This window comes from Pinus tabuliformis, chromosome 7 (genome assembly GCF_031772625.1).
Source record: "Pinus tabuliformis cultivar Carrire ecotype Pingquan chromosome 7, CPIR1, whole genome shotgun sequence".
Lineage (NCBI taxonomy): Eukaryota > Viridiplantae > Streptophyta > Pinopsida > Pinales > Pinaceae > Pinus > Pinus tabuliformis.
The window spans coordinates 2081051543-2081076013 of record NC_142293.1 but is presented as its reverse complement, the minus strand read 5'-3'; the positions used below and the strand labels follow the sequence as shown (position 1 = coordinate 2081076013).

General features: G+C 37.5%; 1 pseudogene; it reads right to left on the bottom strand.

Annotated features, from left to right (window-relative positions):
• The window catches only part of LOC149256873 (chaperonin 60 subunit beta 2, chloroplastic-like), a 116597-nt pseudogene that overhangs the window by 6236 nt on the left and 85890 nt on the right, over nt 1-24471 (bottom strand).

Sequence of the window (24471 nt, the reverse complement as noted above, 5' to 3'; positions counted from 1 at the left end):
GATGTGACACACTCTCTTCAGATGAAACTGACTTCGGGTCAGTAGAGAATGGTATGAGACATTCTCGATCAGTTCTTATTCTTCATGGTTTAGTAGAGCAGAGCAGAGCAAAGCAAAGTAGAGCTCAGAAGAGCAGAGCTCAGCAGATCAAAGCAGAGCAAAGTAGTGCAGGGCACTGATGGCAGAGATAGTACAGTTGGACATATGGATCAGCGGATGGAGTTCTCCCTAGTTGAGAGGGAGTGTTAAAATTGGCAACTAGGGCCAAACTCCATGTGGGTCATCTTATTTATGGCAGCTGATATTTTTCTTGGATCCCTCTCATCGAGAGGTGTAGGATTGATCTAAAGATTATCTTATTCCGATAATTATTTATGAAGATATGAATTTATTTTGATTGTGGACAAATTGTCAAGTCAGCCAGCAACTTATGTAGGCTCAAAAGCCCAATAGTCATGTCTATTCAACCTCTACGTTTTAGTATAAATAGAAGAGGACTTGAAGTCATTTGTCACACACACACACTCACTCTTGTGATCTCACTTCATCCTGTTTTGGGTTTGATGAAGGTGAGAGCTAGAGGGAGTTCCCTAGGGTATACGCTGCCCTAGATAACATGCCCTAGATCTAAATGCAGTCATGGGAGAATAAGCTCTACGTTACTCAGAAAACCGAAAAAGCCGGAAAATCCAGAATTGCCAAAAAAGCCAGAACTGCCGGAAAAGTCAGAATTGTTAGAAAAGCCGAAATGCCGGAAATGCAGGAAAAGCTGGAACTGCCAGAAAAGCTGGAAAAGTTGGAAAAGCTGGAAATGTCGGAACTACCGGAAAATTCATAACTGTTGGAAAAGCCAGAACTACTGGGACTGCTAGAACTACCGGGAACAACCGATCTGCCGTAACTGCTGGGAATAGCCAGAATTGCCAGAACTGCCAGGAACTGCCGAAACAGTCGGAGCATCTGTCTCTGAAGGAGAGCAGCATGCAAGGGACAAATAACTAACATTGGGACAGTTGTATGTTACTTAGCAGCAAATACACCAAGCATGCAATGTTACAACTAGCATGCAAGGGACAACTAGCATGCGACAACAAGCATGTTAGGGAAAACAAGCAAGCAAGGGACAACAAGAAAGCAAGGTGCAGCCAACTCATAGGTCAGGATCGCAACATGGTGCAGAAATTGCTCATAATGCAGTACAGTGATGGGTATAGTCATGATTAATGAAGCATGATGAGACGCAACATAGTGATGATGGGTGTGGTGTGGTTAGGTGCATCATGATGACGAAATGAGGCACAACGATAGGTGGAGGAGTCACCTTGGAGAATTAGTTGAAGCAACATGTCTTCAACTGATCTCATGTATCATCTTCTTAGAGATGATCTATGCTCTTATCTAGATAAGTCAAAGTTTTGACTTCTGTTGTAAATGTACTATCTCTCTCTCTCTCTCTCTGTTGAACTATTGAAGAACATATAAGAAGAATTGATCAAGGGTTTCCCCACATTGGGGTTTGTCCATGGCTAGCGCCACATCTTGTGTCCTCTTGTCTTGGCTTGTCTTCTGTGATTTATATTTATGTTCTATCTGCAGTTTACTTTAATGCAGATGTGATTGCTAATCTAGAAAAGATATTGAGCTAACTCTAAAAATTGAAATAAATTTCTCTAGCATAGAACATACCTAAAATTAACACACCTTCACTTATTAAACCATGTGCAAGCACAACGAATGTGGTAGTTCCATCCCCAGCTAAATTATTTGTCTTTGTTGTAGCTTGTCTTACCAACTTGACCCCAATATTTTCAATTTCGTCCTCTAACTCAATCTGTCGAAAATATGAAACCATGCCATTGAAATACATTTCATTAGACTATCCATTACAAGAGAACTTGAATCATCCACAAATCTTTGTTTTCAGTTGTGAAAATCTTTATTCATTACTCTCATGTGACTAGTCCACATACCAAGTACACTGCTGAGTAACAAATATACCATATTTGACCTTTCATTTTGGAAATTTTCCCTGCCAAATCTAAGACATTTAGGAAGGGGAAACTAATTCAACATTAAAAAGAAAAACAAAACACACATCTACGAATTACCTACTTACCTATTGTCATGCCATTGTTTACTATTTTCGGAGAACCATACTTGCTCTCCAGAACAACATTTATGCCCTTCAGTTCAAGGGTGACTCCAACAAGATCAATAAGTTTGTTCACACACACCTGCAAGATAACTACAATGGGATTTCAATAAGAGTGCAATTAAATGCAGGATAATATTCCAAAACAATCCTCCACGAAAAATTAAAACCACACGTTAACATCAAATATAAGTGGACAAGGAAAGATCATCCAAAATGGAGTTTTATGTGCAGGTGACCTTCCTTTAAACAAGCTTTTTTCTCTGACCTATATTTTTTTTGTCACTCATCCATCCCAGTTGAAGTACAACTCTTTTTTCATGGATCTTGTATTAAATGCCTTCTCTCTGGAGTGCGATATCAGAGTCCATCTTTTTCTTAAGAAATTAAAAGAAATGGGTGAAAAAATTGAAAGAGAAGACAATTGTCTACCATAATTATTAAATATTGCACCCAACTTCCTCTCCTTTCAAATGTTTCCCAATGAGGTCGACATGGCAATTGTGGTCATGTTTTGTAAAGATCTTCTCATATCCTGAATAAGTTATAAGATCTTCATATTAGTATCTATGTTTGGAAAACATGAATTCCATTGCGTAAAAGCACTTATAAGTGTTAAAAGGAAAACTAAAAGTTATCAAGACTTTAGGAAACTTATGGAGCATCAAGAAAGAAATAACCAAATAGAAATTGAACAACAATCCTCATTTTAATTAGACATATATATATATATATATATATATATATATATATATATTTGCATTAAGCTAATACAAAGAAACCCCATGTATATTAATACTAGCACAAAACAATCTAAGCTAGTTTTCGTTGCAGGCCTTCAGGTTGTATTTTTTAATTTGAATTTTTGACCTCTATGTAATTTGCTAGGGTAATTTTGCCTTATTTTTCAACAAAATTTCTCCTTCTTGTACAACAATTTAACACAATAAATCTAATAGTGAACCCCTACCACTGATACTATTGTATAGTGTTATGATAATTCCCCCTAGAATTTCTTAATAATTAATATTTCTTTTTCTATTGTAGTGGTTTAATTTTAATTCATAATTACTACTCTATCTTCAGTGATTATAGTGAAAAAAGGTATCTAGAATAATAAACAACAATACAACAGTTTTTGGAATTATACTAATCAATATCATATAAACCTAGGGTCACATCATGAAATTCAATTCAAACAACTTCTGTTGCTCACTGATGAGAATTATGAACCAAAATTTAAATCCAAATTCAACAATATCAGTTACTCTAAATAGGAGTCACAAAATAAATGAGTTATGTTTCCTACACTTGTTTGGCTTTACATTGTCTAAGAATTCAATTATGAACCTATTAGAGAGTTGACTTCACCACAATATGCCTCCTTCTACCAGACTACATCCTTTTATTGGAGGATTTGAATTGCTAGCAGTGACGAATTGCAGGAAGTGTGTTTGCTGGCCTGTACAGGACATCTTCTCCACAGATTAAATGTAAGACAACTCATTGGTTTCCTTTGGATCCACATACAAGAATTAAATCCTTGTAACTTAGAAACCCTCCTTGATGCTCAACCCGAATAGGTTTCGCTTCAGGCAACTCTGATTTAGATTGTATTTAGGCATTGGAGCCCTTTGGTGAGTGTCGAGTCACTACTGCACTGCCTTTTAAACCTCCATCTGACCATCCACTTTTGGCCCAGCTTGCTAAGATAATACCAAGGCTCATTCTATGATAAGCAACGCCAAAGGGACAGACAAGGACCCCACTTTCCAGGACAAGAACTAGTCAAGTAAATTCGTTGCTTTCTAGAGATCTTTCTTCTGCCATAATAAGAGAAAATCTACAAGTTTTCCTAGCTTTCCAAATTTTCTTCCTATGCCAGAAAATCCGTAGTTGATTTTGTAGACCTTCAGGAGATGCCTACACCCAGAGAAAACCTCGCTCTTCCTTAGAGAGAAGAGCAAAAAATTTCTCTTTGTTCCTACTTCAAGGTATTCCTATGCCAAGAAACAAAGAGAGAGAATGGGAGAGCGTTGGAGAATGTAGCCAGACTTTGTCTTCATAATTATTTGCACTTATGACTATATATTTTTGTAAAAAGAATAAAAAATAATAATTATTTTAAACATGGGCTTCATGCTCAAGTTGATTTGTCTTCTAGGTCAATCATGTTCTTCATGCTTCTATGGTTTTTCAAGTCAAAATAATATGTCATAAGAAAGGTTACCAGATTCGCAGGGGGAAAGTGACAGAACTGTGGATCCCTATACCTAAAACGGATATGGATACTAATCTACTTAGGTCCGATAGGGCGATGATTTGAATGGTGATGTCATTTGATTGCAGGCATTTGGCAGTAGTTTAGTCATAAAGATGTCTGTGTAGGTCAGACAAGCATTATAGGCAATGGTCATTGACCCTCTTTGGGAATCATGGAGGAATTCAACTTCTGATAGAGGACAAAGAATAAATTCTATCATTTTTGATGATGCATGGTGGGACAAGGTTCAATATCTTTTACAGTTCACAGAACCAATCCTAACCATGATCAATTCATTTGACACAGATATGCCTTTCTTGGGGGGAAGTCTATGAAAAAAAAATAGTATGTTGGAGAGGATACATGAAATTATCAAGGTAAGTGAAGGTTACCCCTTTGAAGTATTTTACAATGAAGTGAAAGATATAGTTACAAAAGTGTGGAACAAAATGACCATGCCATTAACCCTTTGGGTGTATGCACTGCACCCCAAATATTATCATTCCAAAATATTTCCTTTACTTAGTAGAGCAGCTCCAAAAAGAGATTTTGAAGTGGTATAGGGATATAAGACAACTTTGAGGAAAATCTATAGGGAAGTGGGAATTGCAAAGGAAGTACGTGAGGAATTTGGAGCATTTGTACAATCCACTAGGATATTTTGAGATCCGATAGCCATGGATGATTGGGGGCATATGGATTCTATTACTTGGTGGGGCTTCCATGGTGGGGACAACACTTATCTCTCATCTCGAGCCACGAGGTTGTTATCACAGGTTGTCAGTTCCTCATCAGCTAAGAGGAACTAGAGTACATATGGCTTCATCCATTCAGTGAAGCGAAATAGACTGGGAGCAGCGAAGGCTGAGGATCTTGTACATGTTCATTCGAACCTTCGCCTTCTATCACATTCTAGTCCAAAGTATAAGAAAGGTCCAAGTAGGATGTGGGATGTGGAACTTGATATATCTTACTTAAACATGAGATTGAATGCCATGAATCACCTTAATCTACTTGAGGATGCTACAAAATGAATTTCTACTTCTATGATAACTTTTGACATTCCTAGCACACCATCGTCTATTCATGATGTAGAGTTGCAATATGTAGATGATGATGATGTAGACCCATTTCTAGATTTGCATATTAATAAAGTGATCATTAATGAAACACTCATTTTTTATTTATGTTGGCTTGTATGGGCCTGACCCAGGTTTAGAGATGATTTAGCCAAACAAATCCTGGTACTAGTGGCCCTTTCGGCGACAGCCCGCAGAGCGCAGACTGGGGTCTCACCCGAAGTAGTATGGGAGGGTGCTAGAACCAAGTTTCCGCACCCTAGAGATGTCTGATGATTTTTGGTGGTCTGCGGTTTGACCCTACGTGCATGTCGCTACGCACAGCTATCAGTCCCTCGTAGCCTGCGATGCTGCCTTCATGCAGCCCTGCTTGAGGCGCGATCCGTGCTATTACCCGAATTCCTTACCACTAATATGATATTAGTCAATTACTTTAACTTATATGTATGAGCCAAATTATACTTAACGATTTTTAGCTTTCATATAAGTGCACACGATAAACAAAACAATATAAATGCATAGAAAGTAAGACAAAACAGATACACAATATTTGGAAGCAAACGTCCTTTTATTATTCTTCTTGCTTGGTTACAAACCCGACTCTGCCCTGCGCACTCAGTTGCGGACTCTACTAGGCCTTTGCGCACTCAGCTGCAGAGCCTCTTCCTACTACTACGACCCAATACTTTACACTTTACAGATCCGACTCAATTCCTCATGCTTCGCTCTTCATTTTTTCAATCCAATTGCCTTACAACTTAGAGCCTCACTCTTATTTATACAATCCCATAGTCCGCGGACCATCGGTAGGTGGACATTACATTACATTATACTACAAAACTTAGGGTGGACAACCCTATGACTCCACATACATCTCGTGCTTCGCGCTCGCCATTCGCGAAGTCTTACAATAACATTCGACCAAAACTCGGGCTTTGAGCCCCAAAACATGCTGTGGGGGGGATTCCATGCCCAACATACATCCCGCGCTCCGCGCCTGTAGTTCACGGAGTCTTACAATAACATTTGACCAAAACTTGGGCTTTGAGCCCCAAAACATGTTGTGGCGGGGATTCCATGCCCAATAATTTACTACTATCATTTTTTTATAAGGCAAGATGCATCATTTCAGTGTTTAGATTCATAAATTATTTAATAATTTTAGTTCTAATGTTGTGATTCATGAATGGTTTTGATTTTGAACATCAAATATGTTTTCTAAAATTTAAAAAATATCATTATATATTTTTCCACCTGTCGTATCCTCACCATTTTCGGATCTTAGATTTTCAAAAATCCAATAGATCTGGATCCAAATCTGTATCAGTATCTGTATTCTTGGTAACTTAGGTCATAGGTTTAGAAGTCAAGTCCCATTTTGTTCTTTGATAAGAAAGTGGAAAAGGAAATTTTTTTTGAGCCAAAATGTTAATCTTAGTCCCTATAAGACCAAGTCGGACCTGCCTCATCAAGTTGACCCTGTTTGGGGTAATTCGACTTCCTAAGATGTGTATATATAAGAGCAACTCAACCTCAATTGGAATATACATCAAGCAAGTTTGATATCTTGAGAAAAGAGGAGGAAAATAAGCAAAAACGACAAGAAAATAAGTCTAAGCCAAGGAGAGAGAAAGAAAGGTCAAAGGAGAAGGGAATTTTCTCTAAAACTCCCACATGTGTGAAATTTCAGAGTTGCAGGAGTGCCAAAAATTGTAGGTCTATTGCGGGGGCTGAAATCTGAAGTTTGACCACTTTTGGAGGGATTTTGTGCATTAATGACTTGTGGAGAGTTTGACTTTGACTTGTTGGAAGGATCCCTTTGTGCGCTTGTATCCTTGAAAAGGAATTGATATTCTACCATTTATTTATTCAGAAATTTAGGATATAGTCTTTGTCTATTGGGTCCTTCCTAACAAGATCATAATAATTGACCCAAGGATCAAAATTTTCAAATACCTGATGAAATTTTTTTCATTCAAATACCATCTTAAACTCATTAAATACAAAATCAAAACTAAAAAAGTAAACACCATAAATCCCTTCAAAAATAAATAGATCTTAAACCAATACTAGTGGCAAAAAATTACCTTTACACCTTCACTTATTAAACCATGTGCAAGCACAACAGATGTGGTAGATCCATCCCCAACTAAATTATTTTTCTTTGTTGTAGCTCATCTTACCAACTTGACCCGAATATTTTAAACTGGGTCCTCTACCTCAACTTGTCAAAAGTATGAAACCATGGCAATGAAATACATTTCATTAGACTGTCCATTACAAGAGAACTTGACTCAACCACAAATATTTGTTTTCAGCTATGAAAATACTTATTCATTACACTCAGGTGACTAGTCCATAGGCCAATCACACCGCTGAGTAACAAATATACCGTCTTTGACGTTTCATTTTTCAAATTTTTCATGCCAGATCTAAGACATTTAGGAAGGGGAAACTAATACAACATTAAAAAGAAAACCTGAACACACATCTACAAACTACCTACTTAGCTATTTTCATGCCGTTGTTTACTATTTTCAAAGAACCATACTTTCTCTCCAAAACAACATTTATGCCCTTCAGTTCAAGGGTGACTCCAACAAGATCAATAACCCGCTTGCAAGACAATTAGGATGGGATCTCATTAAGAGTAAAATTGAATGCAGGATTATATTCCAAAACAACCCTCCACGATAAATTAAAACCATAGATTAACATAAAATATAAGTGGACAAGGAAATATCATCCAGAGTGAAATTTTACATGCAGGTGACCTTCCTTTAAACAGGCATTTTTTTCTGACCTGTAGTTTTTTTGTCGCTCATCCATCCCAGTTGTAGTACAACTCCTTTTTCATGGCTCGTGTATTAAATACCTTCTCTCTAGAGTGTGATATTAGAATCCATCTTTTTCTTAAGTGATTAAAAGAAATGTGTGAAAAAACTAAAAGAGAAGACAATAGTCTACCATAATTATTAAACATTGTACCCAACTTCCTCTCCTTTCAAATGTTTCCCAATGAGGTAGACATGGAAATTGCGGTCACGTTTCCTAAAGAATAAGCCATCTTCTCATATCCTGAATAAGTTATAAGATCTTCATATTAGTATCTATGTTTGAAAAACATGAATGCCATTGCATAAAAGCACTTATAAGTGTTAAAAGGAAAACGAAACAGTTATCAAGACTTTAGGAAACTTATGGAGCATCAAAAAAGAAACAATCAAATACAAATTCAACCACAATCCTCATTTTAATGAGACAGATATATATATATTTACATTGACCTAAAACAAAGAAACCCCATTCATATTAATACTAGCACAAAACAATCTAAGCTAGTTTCTCTTGCAGGCCTTCAGTTTGCATTTTTTAATTTGAATTTTTGACCTCTATGTAATTTTCTAGGGTAATTTTGCCTTATTTTTCAACAAAATTTCTCCTTCTTGTACAACAATTTAACACAATATATCCAATAGTGAACCCCTACCACTGATACTACTGTATAGTGTTATGATAATTCACCCTAGAATTTCTTGATAATTAGTATTTATTTTTCTATTGTTGTGGTTAAATTTTAATTTAGAATTACTACTCTCTCTTCATTAATTACAGTGAACAATGGTATCTAGAATAATAAACAACAATACAATAGTTTTTGGCAATATACTAATCAATATCATATAAACCCACGGTCACATCATGAAATTCAATTCAAACAACTTCAGTTCCTCACTAATGAGAATTGTGAACCAACAAGTTAAATCCAAATTCCACAATATCAGTTACTCTAACTAGGAGTCACAACTTAAATGAGTTATGTTTCATGCACTGTCTGGGCTTTACATTATTTAAGAATTCAATTATGAATTTGTTACAGAGTTGAATTCACCACAATATGCCTCCTTTTACCAAACTACATCCTTCTATTGGAGGATCTAAATTGCTTGCTGGCAAGAATTGCAGGAGGTGTGTTTGCTAGCCTGTACAGGACTTCTTCTCCATAGATTGAATGGAAGACAAAACCAATGGTTTCCTTTGCATCAAGAGACAAGACTAAAATCCCTGCAACTTAGAAACCCTCCTTGATGCTCAACTCGAATAGCTCTCGCTTCATGCAACTTTGATTTAGATTGTATTTAGGCTTTGGAACCCTCTGATGAGTGTCGAGTCACTACTTCATTGAATTTTAAAGCTCCAACTAACCATCCACTTTGGGTCCATATTGCTGAGATAATACTAAGGCTCATTCTATGATAAGCAACACCAAAGGGATAGGCAAGGACCCTGCTTTCTAGGACAAGAACTAGTCAAGTAAATTCACTGCCTTCTAGAGATCTTTCTTGTGCCATAACAAGAGAAAATCTGCAAGTTTTCCTCGATTTTCAAATTTCCTTCCTATGCCAGAAAATCCCTAGCAGATTTTGTAAACCTTTAGGAGATGTCTACACCCAGACAAAACCTCGATCTTCCTTGGAGACATGAGCATAAAAATTATTTTTGTTCCTACTTCAAGGTATTCCTATGCCAAGCAACAAAGAGAGAGAATGGAAGAGTGTTGGAGAATGTAATTAGATTTGGTCTTCATAATTAGCTTTGCACTTATGACTATATATTTTTGTAAAAAAAAATAGAAAATAATTATTATTTTAAACATGGGTTTCATACTCAAGTTGATTTGTCTTCTAGGTCAATCATGTTATTCATGCTTCTAGGGTTTTTCAAGTCAAAATAATATTTTCCATAAGCAACGTTACCGGATCTGCGGGGGGCAAGACACAGGACCGTGGATCCCTGTACCTAAAACGGATACGAATACTAATCCGCTTAGATCTGCTAGGGCAATGATTTGAATGGTGATTTCATTTGATTGGAGGCGTTTGATAGCAGTTCTGGTAGTTTAGCCATAAAGATGCTCGTGGAGGTCACACAAGCATTACAGGCAATGGTCATGGAACCTCTTTGGAAATCATGGAGGAATTCAACTTCTAAAAGAGAAAAAATAATAAAGTCTATCATTCTTGATGATTCATGGTGGGACAAGGTTTAATATATTTTGTAATTCACATAACCAATCCTAACAATGATCAATTCATTTGACACAGACATACCTTGCTTGGTGGAAGTCTATGAAAACATAAATATTATGTTGGAGAGGATACATGAAATTATCAAGGAAAGTGAAGGTTAGCCCTTTGAAGTATTTTGAAATGAAGTGAAAGATATAGTTACAAAAATGTGGAATGAAATGACCACTCCATTACAACATTTGGCGTATGCACTGCACCCCAAATATTATCATTCTAAAATATTGCCTTTACTTGGTAGAGAAGCTCCAAAAAGAGATCCTGAAGTGGTACAGGGATATAAGTAAACTTTGAGGAAAATCTATAAGGAAGTGGGAATTTCAAAGGAAGTACGTGAGGAATTTGGAGCATTTGTACAATGCACTAGGATATTTTGAGATTGAATAGCCATGGATGATCAGGGGCATATGGATTCTAGTACTTGGTCGGGACAACACTTATCTCTCATCTTTAGCTGCGAGGTTGTTATCATAGGTTATCAGTTCCTCATCAGCTGAGAGGAATTGGAGTACATATAGCTTCATCCATTTAGTGAAATGAAATAGATTGGGAGCAGTGAAGGTTGAGGAATTTGTACATGTTCATTCCAACCTTCGCCTTCTATCACATTCTAGTACAAGGTATAAGAAAGGTACAAGTAGGATGTGGGATGTGGAAATTGAGATATCTGACTTAAACATGACATTGAATGCCATGACTCACCTTAATCTACTTGAGGATGCTACAAAATCAATTCCTACTTCTATGGTAACTTTTGACATTCCTAGCCCACCATCGTCTATTCATAATGTAGAGTTGCAATATGCAGATGATGATGATTTAGACCAATTTCAATATTTGTAGGAAAACCTACTTTATATTATCATATTAAAAAAGTGATTATTAATGAAACACTCATTTTTTATTTACTACTATCGTTTTTGTATAAGGCAAGATGCATCATTTCAGTGTTTAGTTTAATAAATTATTTATTAATTTTAGTTCTAATGTTGTGATTCATGAATGGTTTTGATTTTGAACATCAAATATGTTTTCTAAAATTTTAAAAATATTATTATATATTTTTCCACCCGTCGTATCCTCACCATATCTGGATCCTAGATTTTCAAAAATCCAACAGATCTGGATTGAAATCTGTATTAGTACCTATATTCCTGGTAACTTAGGTCATAAGTTTAGAAGTCAAGTACCATTTTGTTCTTTGATAAGAATGTGGAAAAGGAATTTTGTTTTGAGCCAAAATGTTAATTTTAGTACCTTCAAGACCAAGTCGGGCTTGCCTCATCAAGTTGACCCTGTTTGGGGTAATTCAACCTCCTAAGATGTGTATATATAAGAGTAACTCGAACTCAATTGGAATATACATCAAGCAAGTTTGATATCTTGAGAAAAGAGGAGGAAAAAAAGAGAAAAAGACAAGAAAATAGTCTAAGCCAAGGAGAAATAAAGAAATGTCAAAGGAAAAGGGAATTTTCTCTAAAAACTCCAACATGTGTGAAATTTCAGAGTTGCAGGAGTGCCAAAAATTGCAGGTCTGTTGCATGGGCTGAAATCTGAAGTTTGATGACTTTTGAAGGGATTTGAGCATTAATGAATTCTAGAGAGTTTGACTTTGACTTGTTGGAAGGATCCCTTTGTGCGCTTGTATCCTTGACAAAGCAATTGATATTCTACCAATTATTTATTTAGAAATTTATGATATAGTATTTATTTGTTGGTTCCTTCCTAGCAAGCTCATAACAATTGACAAAAGGATCAAAATTTTCAAATACCTAATGACAATGTTTTCATTCAAATACCACCTTAAATTCATTAAATACCAAATCAAAACTAAAAAAATAAACACCATAAACCCCTACAAAAATAAATAGATCTTAAACGAATACTAGTGGAAAAAAAATACCTTTACACCTTCACTTATTAAACCCTATGCAAGCACATTAGGTGTGGTAGTTCCATCCCCAACTAAATTATTTGTCTTTGTTATAGCTTGTCTTACCAAATTGACCGCAATATTTTCAGTTGGGTCCTCTACCTCAACTTGTCAAAAATATGAAACCATGGAATTGAAATACATTTCATTAGAAGTCCATTACAAGAGAACTTGACTCAGCCACAAATCTTTGCTTTCAGCTGCGAAAATATTTATTCATTACTCTCACGTGACTAGTCCACAAGCCAAGAACACCGCTGAGTAAAAAATATACCGTCTTTGATGTTTCATTTTGAAAATTTTCTCTGCCAAATCTAGACATTTAGGAAGGGGAAACTTAAAAAGAAAGCGTGAACACACATCTACAAACTACCTACTTAGCTATTGTCATGCCATTGTTTACTATTTTCGGAGAACCATACTTGCTCTCCAAACCAACATTTATGCCCTTCGGTTCAGGGGTGACTCCAACAAGATCAATATGTTTGTTCACAATTAGAATGGGATTTCATTAAGAGTGAAATTGAATGCAGGATTATATTCCAAACCAACCCTCCACGAAAAATTGAAACCACACATTAACATCAAATATAAGTGGAGAAGGAAAGATCATCCACATTGAATTTTTACGTGCAGGTGACCTTCCTTTAAACATGATTTCTTCTCTGACTTGTAGTTTATTTGTCGCTCATCCATCCCATTTGAAGTACAACTCCTTTTTCATGGATCGCGTATTAGATACCTACTCTATGGAGTGTGATATCAGAGTCCATCATTTTCTTAAGCGATTAAAAGAAATGGGTGAAAAAACTGAAAGAGAAGACAATTGTCTACCATAATTATTAAATACTACACCCAACTTCCTCTGCTTCCAAATCTTTCCCAGTGAGGTAGACATGTCCATTGTGGTCACGTTTCCTAAAAAAGAGGCCATCCACTCATATCTTGAATAAGTTACAAGATCTTCATATGAGTATCTATGTTTGAAAAACATGAATGCCATTGCAGAAAATCACTTATAAGTGTTAAAAACAAAACTAAATAGTTGTCAAAGACTTTAGGAATCTTATGGTGCATCAAGAAAGAAACAACCAAATAGTAATTGAACCACAATCCTCATTTTAATGAGACAGACATATATATTTACATTAACCTAAAACAAAGAAACCTCATCTATATTAATACTAGCACAAAACAATCTAAGCTAGTTTTTGTTGCAGGCCTTCAGGTTGCATTTTTTAATTTGAATTTTTGACCTCTATGTAATGTGCTAGGGTAATTTTGCCTTATTTTTCAACAAAATTTCTCCTTCTTGTTCAACAATTTAACACAATATATCCAATAGTGAACCCTTACCACTGATACTACTGTATAGTTCTATGATAATTCACCTTGGAATTTCTTGATAATTAATATTTCATTTTCTATTGCAGTGGTTAAATTTTAATTCAGAATTACTACTTTGTCTTTAATGATTACAGTGAACAAAGGTATCTAAAATGATAAACAACAATACAAGAGTTTTTGGAAATATATTAATCAATATCATATAAACCTAGGGTCACATCATGAAATTCAATTCAAACAACTTCAGTTCCGCACTGATGAGAATTGTGAACCACAAGTTAAATCCAAATTCTACAATATCAGTTACTCTAACTAGGAGTCACAACCTAAATGAGTTATGTTTCCTACACTTTTTGGGCTTTACATTATCTAAGAATTCAATTATGAACCTGTTACAGAGTTGACTTCACCACAATATTCCTCCTTTTACCAGACTACATCCTTCTATTGGAGAATCTGATTTGTTGGCAGTCACAAATTTTGGGAAGTGTGTTTGTTGGTCTATAAAGGACTTCTTCTCCATAGATTGAATGGAAGACAAACTCAGTGGTTTCCTTTGGATCTAGATACAAGAATAAAATCCCCGCAACTTGGAAACCCTTCTTGATGCTCAACCCGAATAGGTCTCGCTTCAGGCAACTTTTACTCAGATTGTATTTAGGCTTTGGAATGCTCTGATGAGTGTCGAGTCACTACTTCACTGCCTTTTAAACCTCCAAATAACCATCCACTTTGGGTCCATATTGCTGAGATAATACCATGGATCGTTCTTTGATAAGCAACACCAAAGTGACAGGCAAGGACCTCGCTTTCCAGGACAAGAACTAGTCAAGTAAATTCGCTGCCTTCTAGAGATATTTCTTGTGCCATAAGAAGAGAAAATATGCAAGTTTTCCTGGCTTTTCAAATTTCCTTCCTATGCCACAAAATCCCTAATTGATTTTGTAGACCTTCAGGAGATGTCCACAGCTAGACAAAACCTCGATCATCCTTCGAGACAGGAGCACACAAATTCTCTTTGTTCCTGCTTCAAGATATTCCTATGCCAAGCAACAGAGAGGGAGAATGGGAGAGTGTTGGAGAATGTAACTATACTTGGTCTTCATAATTAGCTTTGCACTTATGACTGTATAATTTTGTAAAAAAATAAAATATAATTATTATTTTAAACATGGGTTTCATGCTCAAGTTGATTTGTCATCTAGGTCAATCATGTTCTTCATGCTTCTAGATTTTGTCAAGTCAAAATAATATTTGTCATAAGAAACGCTACCGAATCCACAGAGGGAAAGTCATGGGACCGTGAATCCCTGTACTTGAAACGGATACGGATATTGATCTGCTTAGATCTGCTAGGGCGATGATTTGAATGGTGATGTCATTTGATTGGATGCGTTTGGCAGTGGTTCCAATAGTTTATCCATAAAGGTGTTTATGGAAGTCACACAAGCATTACATGCAATGGTCATGGGCCCTCTTCGGGAATCATGGAGGAATTCAACTTCTAAAAGAGAACAAATGATCCAAATAGAAAAGGGCATCAACCCATGGCATTCGTCCACCCATGTTAAACATCCCTCCATGGAATTTACCCATGGGTGAATGAATACCATGGGTGGATGTCACTTACAATACCATGGTATTGTAAGTGACATCCACCCATGGTATTCATTTAGCCATGGGTAAATTCCATGGAGGGATGAATAACATGGGTGGATGGTATTGTAAGTGAAATCCACCCATGGTATTCATTCACCCATGGTTAAATTCCATGGGTGGATGAATAACATGGGTGGACGAATGCCATGGGTTGATGCCATTTTTTATTCGGATCAACAAAGGATAAAGTCTATCATTCTTGATGATGCATGCTGGGACAAGGTTTAATATCTTTTGCAATTCACAGAACCAATCCTAACCATGATCAATTCATTTGACACAGATATGCCTTTCTTGGGGGAAGTATATGAAAAGATAATTAGTATGTTGGAGAGGATACATGAAATTATCAAGACCAGTGAAGTTTACCCCTTTGAAGTATTTTAAAATGAAGTGAAAGATATAGTTACAAAAATGTGGAACAAAATGACCACGCCATTACACCTTTTTGCATATGCACTGCACCCCAAATATTATCATTCCAAAATATTGTCTTTACCTGGTAGAGTAGCCCTAGAAAGAGATTTTGAAGTGGTACAAGGATATAAGAAAACTTTGATGAAAATCTATAGGGAAGTGGGAATTTCAAAGGAAGTACGTGAGGAATTTGGAGCATTTGTACAATCGACTAGGATATTTTGAGATCCAATAGCCATGGATGATCAGGGGCATACAAATTCTATTACCTGGTGGGGACAACACTTATCTCTCATCTCTAGCACAAGGTTGTTATCACAAGTTATCAATTCCTCATCAGCTGAGAGGAAATGGAGTACATATAGCTTCATCCATTCAGTGAAGTGAAATAGACTGGGAGTAGCGAAGGCTGAGGATCTTGTACATGTTCATTCCAACCTTCGCCTTCTATCACATTCTAGTCCAAAGTATAAGAAAGGTCCAAGTAGGATGTGGGATGTGGAACTTGAGATATCTGACTTAAACATGACATTGAATGCCATGAATCACCTTAATCTACTTGAGGATGCTCCACAATAAATTCCTAATTCTACGGTAACTTTTCACATTCCTATACCACCATTGTCTATTCATGATGTAGAGTTGCAATATGCAGATGATGATGATGTAGACCCATTTCAAGATTTGTAGACAAACCTACTTTATATTATCATATTAATAAAGTGATCATTGATGAAACACTCATTTTGTATTTATTACTATCGTTTTTGTATGAGGCAAGATGCATCATTTCAATGTTTAGATTCATAAATTATTTAATAATTTTAGTTCTAATGTTGTGATTCATGAATGGTTTTGATTTTGAACATCAAATATGTTTTCTAAAATTTAAAAAATATTATTATATATTTTTCCACTTGTTGTATCCTCGCCATATCCAGATCTTGTGATCCAAAATGGATTCAGTATAGCCTCCAGATCAAAATTCTTCAAATACAAGTGAAAGAGGGATCAGGTTTAAGTGCTTGTTAATACGAGTCCAACGGTGTAAATAGCATGTAAATCCGAGTTCGGATGAAGAAATTAGATCCAATTAAGGATTTAGGTAAAAAAATTGATACCTATGTCAACAGGACATGTGGCAACTTGGGAAAGAGTCACAGGTTATTGATGATGTCAGCACAGAAGGTGATGTGGAAGTCTGTGATTGGTTGATACCATAGGAGATGGGATCAACGAATGAGAGTGGAGATCGTCCGATCAAAGGAGATTCATATCATATCGCGTCGAAACATGCAAGCAGGTTATCCTTGAAAACAGATGCGATGAGATTATGCAAAAGAAGTTAAAATTCTTTGAGTTCCAACAGGGGAGCGATAAGTGGTTTATCGCATGCCTTCAAGGTAGGAAATGTTTTTTCAAAAATATAAGCGATTCCACTTAGTGGTCAACACGTAGCATCCCGAAACCGATTCCTTGCATGCCTTCGAAGAATTAACCGACGTGCTAGTTGTAGCGCGAGATCACGCGACAGCTGTCAGATCCTATAGGACAGATCGATGGTGCATATTATCTGGAGTAGTTAATGAGCGGGACACGATAGCCGTCAGATTGTTTGATCTCGAGATCAGTGCAAGGAAAAGGCTGGATGGTCGGGGTCCACCCTGCGCCCACCGATCATTTGGTTAATACTCTATTTTTAATGTAAACTTATTATCCCACGAGTATCGTAGTTTGTAACTAAACATGTTATATTAATACCATAACACAAAAAAGTTGACAAAGTGTTTTGTGAACCATTCCAGGGGGTCTAGAGGTCATAATGATCATGTACGGTCGAGTGTATACTCGTTTCGACTCAAAAACTCGAGTTGAACACAACGGTGAGATCCATTTTCATGTTTGAGACTCTTTTTTAAGCTCACACCTATAACAACGATTTGAAGACATAATTAAGAGGTCAACACTAGAAGCGAAAGGACTAGGAGACATAGCCAGTAAGTCTCGTGAACTTCGTTATCAGCTTTGGTTGTGTTGATGTGTTTTGAATGTGTTTTCTAATTGTTTAAGCGTTTATGTTATTTGCAATCTTTTCGATCCATTGCACTAAGTAACATAGGAAACTTCACACATAGTCTATTGCACTTTTTCAATATTGGATCAAGTGGTATCAGAGCATAAGGTTTTTTAAGGTTTGACAAGCTTGTGTGGAGATTTGAATGCTTACTAGGTTGAGGCTTGGATGAGGTGAAGGTGAACTTGTTGAGGCGAATCTATAGATTGGAAGGGTATTTTCACAAAGAAGAATGGCAGATGAAACTCCACTTGGGTCAGAATACCAGTTCTTGGATAGTTTCATGATGATACGTGCAATGGTGGAAGAGATGTATCATGAGTTTAAAAAGGGAAAAGGTGAAGGCACTTCATCACCTAAACCAAACAAAGGAGTAGAGGAACCTTTTCTTTTTGCCCCTCCAGATAAAGAAGATAAAGGAAAAGGAAGAATGCCTCCTCCACCATCTCCTCCATCATCACCATCATTGTCATCGTCATTGTCTTCTTCTCATAAAACTAGTTCTTCTAAGAAGAAGAAGAAGAAATCCTCTTTAATCAAATTAGATGTAAAATTTGATTTGCCAATTTATGATGGAGAACTTAATGCTGAAAAGCTTGATAATTGGATAAGGAAAATTGATGTATATTGCAGGGTGAAGAAAGTTGATTCAAAAAGGAAGAAGATCCAGCTGGCTAGCCTTCGACTTGGAGGAACTGCACTTGTGTGGTGGGAAGGAAAGACATAAGCAGATCTCCAAAAGCATGGTAAAATCATTTCAACTTGGAATGAATTTGTTTCTGCCATTAAAAAGAAATTTTATTCTTTGGCTTATATGCAATAAGCAGTGATGGGTTGGAAAACTCTATGTCAATTGAAGGGTCAAAACGTTCAAAGTTATACTCAGGAATTTCGTAAGAAAGCTTTAACATTAGGCATATCATTGGACTCGCCAGAGACATTGTTAAAATACATAGGTGGTCTTCATAGTTATTTGAAGCACACTATACTTATGTTTAATCCAACTAACTTAGATGATGTATCAGTTCAAGAAACTCATCTAGAGGCTAGAGGTAAAAATGTAACCCCAGATGTTGGGAAATCATCCAAATTTATTGAAAGCAAGAATAAAGGCAAGAAGAAACTAAAATGGAAGGAGAGGAAAACAATCATGGGGAAGAAGGATAAACCTTCATGCACTCATTGTAAGAAGGATGGACACAATGAGGCACACTGCTGATCTTTGCATCCTGAATTGAAGCCTAAGAAGTTTGGGAGTAAAGAGTAAAAGAATGATGATGCTATTCAAAAGGAATTGGGATCAGACTCAGGTGATGAGACAACGGTTACAACTACAGGTATAAAAGGTAAAGATTCTAAAGAATCTACAAGTACTTCTTCGCATTCTGTTGATAATGAAAGTAATGAGAGGAAAAGAAATGAGCTATTTCATATTTTTTTTTTGTAAAGGTTCAGCGGGACTTTATATTAATAGAATACAGTAGAATACATGATGCAGAGTGGGAGTCAAGGGGACCTCCCTGTGTCTACCTTCATACAGCTGAGCTAGTCTAGCCTTTGATTTTTTTTTTTTGGATTAGAACATTTACAGCCTGTAGAATTATTGATAGATGCATTCATAGAAGAATCAAGGGAACACTGCACCCGTTATGCTCGATGGTCTGCATTGTTTATGGTGTTGCACTTCGCTTTTAGTTCCCCCTCCTCCAGGTCTTGCCAGAGGATGGTATAATCTTCAAGATTGGATTGAACATCGGAGTTGGCTAAGGCGTTGGCCAGCTTATTTGCTGTTCTACGAACCACATGAAAGGTGACACCTTGAATGTTGTTGAGATGGCCCTATAGATCCTTCAGGATTGGCGAGAGCCTCCAACTGGGTGTTAGCTTGTCCACCTTAGTGTCGTTTGGAGTCTTCTCATCATCTTGATGACAATCTCCGAATCTCCTTCCACCACCAGAGGTAGAAATTTGTAGCAAGCAGCCAGGGTGATGCCTTTGATGAGAGCGATTAGTTCTGTAGCATTTTGGTATTTGTGCCCAAATTGCCATGGTAGATAAGATGGATGTTCCCGGTGTGATCCTTGATTGCTCCACCGTACCCAACTTTTCCCAGGTTTTTCTTTGACACCCCATTGAAATTCAGTTTGAATGATGGAAATGTAGGCATTCCCCATTTATCTTGCTTCATTGCAGCGGTGGCCTGGTTCCTGCCTGTGGGAGTGGTCTTGGCTTTGAGATTTAGGATCTGGATTATCCTTTGGTCATTCTGAGATGTGTTCCCCTCTTGCTTCATTATATCCATGGCATGGATTGATTCTGTGATTAGCTGTCGTGTTTTTCCTGTTAACATTTCCTCTGTCATCGCCGTGTTCTTGAAGATTCTTGCATTACGATCTTTCCACATGATCCAAGCTATTGCTCCTAGAATGAGATTCCATGCCCTGTTGACTAGATTGTTGGGGGATATGGAGGATTGCCAATTGCTCAGTGTGAGACAGATCGGGTTTCTGTTTTTGTCGGATTGTCTAAAAACAATGGCCATGTCATCCCAAAGAGAGAAAGCAATGGGGCAGGTGTTGAGAATATGATTGAGAGTTTCCTGATCATTCTCACAGAGGACGCACCGAGAGGGTCCGATGAAACCTTGTCTTTGAAGATTGTCCCAAGTGAGTGCCCTGTTATGTAGGACCAGCCAGGAGAGCAGGTTTATTTTGGGCTAGGTTCCTCTATTTTAAAGAGCATGCCATTTGGGTTCCTGTTTCCAGTCAGGAGAAGTAGCTATGATTTTGTAGGCTTCTTTGAGGTTGAAAGTTCCTTTAGGATTATTTCCCCATCGAAGGATATCTTCTCTATTCGATGTGAGGACTCTGCGCTGGTCTAGATCTTGTAAGAGACGGTCTAGATTCTCATTGTGGTCTTGAGTTAGCCATTGCCCTTTGGTACGCCATTTTTGCCATGTAGTGGCTGATGTTCGAGGTTGCCAGTTGTCTGCTACCTTCCTCAACCCTGCCTCTTGCATGTCACTTTTAAGAGCAGTCCAATCTAGGTGGTCCAGGGGGGGAAGTTGCTGCCAGGCATCCTCCCAGAAGAGGGTTGTGTTGCCTTGGTGCAGTTCCCAGAAGCTGTGCTTCTAAATAATATGTCGATTTTCCCATACTTTATTCCAGAGGGGGGATCCTTGTGTATTACCAGTGAGCCTAATAAGGTCTTTTTCCTAGATTTGATTTGTATACTTTGCTTTCCACAATGAGCCCCAGAAGGAATTAGTATTTTCCACCCATCTCCACCAGATTTTCGCTGCTACAGCCTTGCTTAGGATTTCAGGATCTCTTAAGCCCAGTCCTCCCGCCAGTTTTGGTTTACATATGTCAATCCACTTGAGGAGGGCCCATTTGGGTTTCTTAGAATATCCATTCCAGAGGAAGGACCGCTGGATGTTTCAAATGGATTTGTACACTACTTTAGGAGCTGCAAGGGCCAAGAGCATGTAGGCCGGCATTTTTTGAAGAACTGATTTGACCAGCACCAGTTTGTTGGCCATGTTTAGGGCTCTATGAGTCCAATTACTTAATCTGGCCTTCATTTTGTTGAGGAGGTCTTCCCAGTTTATAGCTTTGGGGGCATATTCCAAAAGTGGGATGCCAAGGTATTTGGTTGGAAGGGAGTTCTTCTGAATTTTGAGAATTTTTCTGAGATTTCTCTGTACAGGAATAGAAGTATTGAAGAAAAACAGTTTAGATTTTGTGAGATTGATTTCCATACCTGAGGCCTCTGTGAATGTCCTTAGCACCTTGCTGAAGGTTCAAGCTTCCTTCACCGTGGGGGTTCCCATGAGCATTATATCATCTACAAATTGCTGATGCGTTACTGTGGGGTCTTGATGTGCAACTTTAATGCCTTTGAACTGATTATTTTGGATTGCTTGGGATAGAGATCTTCCCAGACCCTCTTCCATGATGACAAAGAGAAAAGGCAACAGGGGATCTCCTTGTCTTATACCTCTAGACAGGAGGAAGGGTTGTAGGGGGTCGCCGTTCAACATGATTGAAAAGAATGCTCCTGAGACCATTTCCATTATCCAATTTATCCAAATCTGACTGAAGCCGAAAGCCTGGAGGATTGCTCTGATGTATGTCCAACTAATTTTATCAAAGGCCTTGGAGAGGTCCAGCTGAATGAGCATACCAGGAATCCTTTGTGTTTTGATAGAATGTAGCATTTCATCTATGTCAAATTCTATGAATTTCGTAATCAATTTTGCTCTCTTTCCATTTATATCTCGCTGAGTTAAGATATCCTTTACTGAGGCTAATGGTAAATATACAACTACTTTGGAATGCAGAATATAAATTATGAATGCTTTTAAAGATTTAATGAGAGCATAATCTTGTTTTTCAATAAGGTCATACCTTAGTTCAGCATCCCTCAGAGTTTTGCTGAAAAAGGCCACGGGGTGCTCTATGCCTTCATCATTCTTCTGTAACAGAACTGCCGCGAGTGTATCCTAAGAGGAAAAAGAGAAGATGAAAAACTCCTTAGTGTAATCTGGGCTGATTAGAGTGGGAGCTTCCATGATAGCTTGCTTGATGGCTTCAAAAGAGCTTCTTGAAGCAGTTGTCCATTTTATTTATGATCCTTTCTTCAGCATGGAAGTGATATTCTTTACTAGCTCTGCAAAGTTTGGAATGAACCTCCTTACAAAGTTAATCTTACCCAGGAAGGATTGGATGTCCTTTTTCAACCTTGGGATGGACAATGTCTGAATGGCTTGGACCCTTGCTGGATCAATCTTCACACCTTCAGCAGAAACAATATGTCCCAGAAGTTTGCCTTCTTCTAGAGCAAACTATGACTTCTTTGGGTTCACTGAGATTCCAAACTGTCTGCACTTTAGGAAGACCTTCTTTAAATGTTGTAAATGGTCTTTGTGGCTACTGGAAAATACTGTTATGTCATCAAGATAAATAAGGACAAACTTGTCCTTCTCTCCCACAAAGGCTATGTCCATGGCGTTTTGAAAAGTAGCCCCAACATTTGTCAGTCCGAAATGCATCTTGGAGTACATGAAAGTGCCCCAAGGAGTAGTGAAGGCGATATTTTCCTGATCTTTAGGATGTAAAACAATTTGATTGTAACCTGAAATTCCATCTAAGAAAGACATGAATTTAGCCCCTAAAACTCTTTACAGCAAGTGTTCGATCTTGGGCAGGGGATAGTTATATTTTTTAGAGCACTTGTTCAGATTTCTGAAGTCGACACAAAGCCTGATTTCTCCATTTTCTTTCTTACCACCACAAGGTTGTCTATCCACTTTGAATACCTTAGGGGGACTATGAATTTGGTGGCCAACAACTTCTTGATTTGTTTCTCAATCAAAGGCAATAAGAGAGGGCTGATAGGTCTTAATTTTTGCTTAAAAGGGATGGTGTTCCTTTCCTGTGGGATCTTATGCTGAATGATGTCTACATCATAGGTTTTAAGATCACTATATTCCCAGGAAAAAATGTCAACGAATTGCTTCATGAGGGTACAATAGTCAAAATTCTGGGCAGAGGATAAATGCGTGGATAGATTTATGTTTTTTGGATGGGCTGGGTTGCCTATATTATGTTTACGGACATCAGACTCATTCTCTGTTTTGGCCACCTTATAAGGCACGTCATTATGATTGAACAACCTTTCTAAAGGCACTAATCCCTTTGGTATGTGATTACTGGGCAGCTGGACGATGCTTCTTTGGCCGATTTCACTTTTGAACTTGGATTGGCCGCATTCTTCCATGGTTTCGTTTTCCTGGTCGATGCGCATTTCAGAAAATTCCTCCACGACTTGCAAAAACCTGTTAATTTCCTCATCATCCTCAAAAACCCTCCAATATTTGACATTGTTAGGCAGAGACGGTTTGTATCTTATCTGAACTTCATATGTCAATTTTGGAGGCAACGGAGGAATAAACATGCTAGCAGAGACAGCAAGGGAGTCGGCAAGCTGGTTCTTTATTCTTGGAATATAAGAAATGTTGAAATCATTGAAAGAATCCTTGAGCCTCCATACCTCATCTCTGTATGCCTTTAGCCTTGGATGCTTCGCTTGAAAAGTTTTATTTACCTGCTGAATAATGAGATCTGTGTCTCCAAACACTTTTAGGCCTTTGATACCCATTTTTTTAGCAGCGCTTAAGCCTAGAATCAAAGCCTCGTACTCTGCAATGTTGTTTGTGACCTGAAAGGTTAATTTGAATGATAAATGAATATATTCCTGCGTTGGGGACACAAGGACTACGCTTGCCCCTGCAGCTTCTTTAGAGCAAGCCCCGTCAAAAAACATATCCCAAACCTGTGGGTTTTCTTCCTCTGCGATCTGGCAAACTGGTTTCTTGAGTTGCGTGGAGGCCAACTGAGATTCTTCAATATGGAGAATACATGCTCCAAAATCGGTGTCAACATCATATATGGGATGA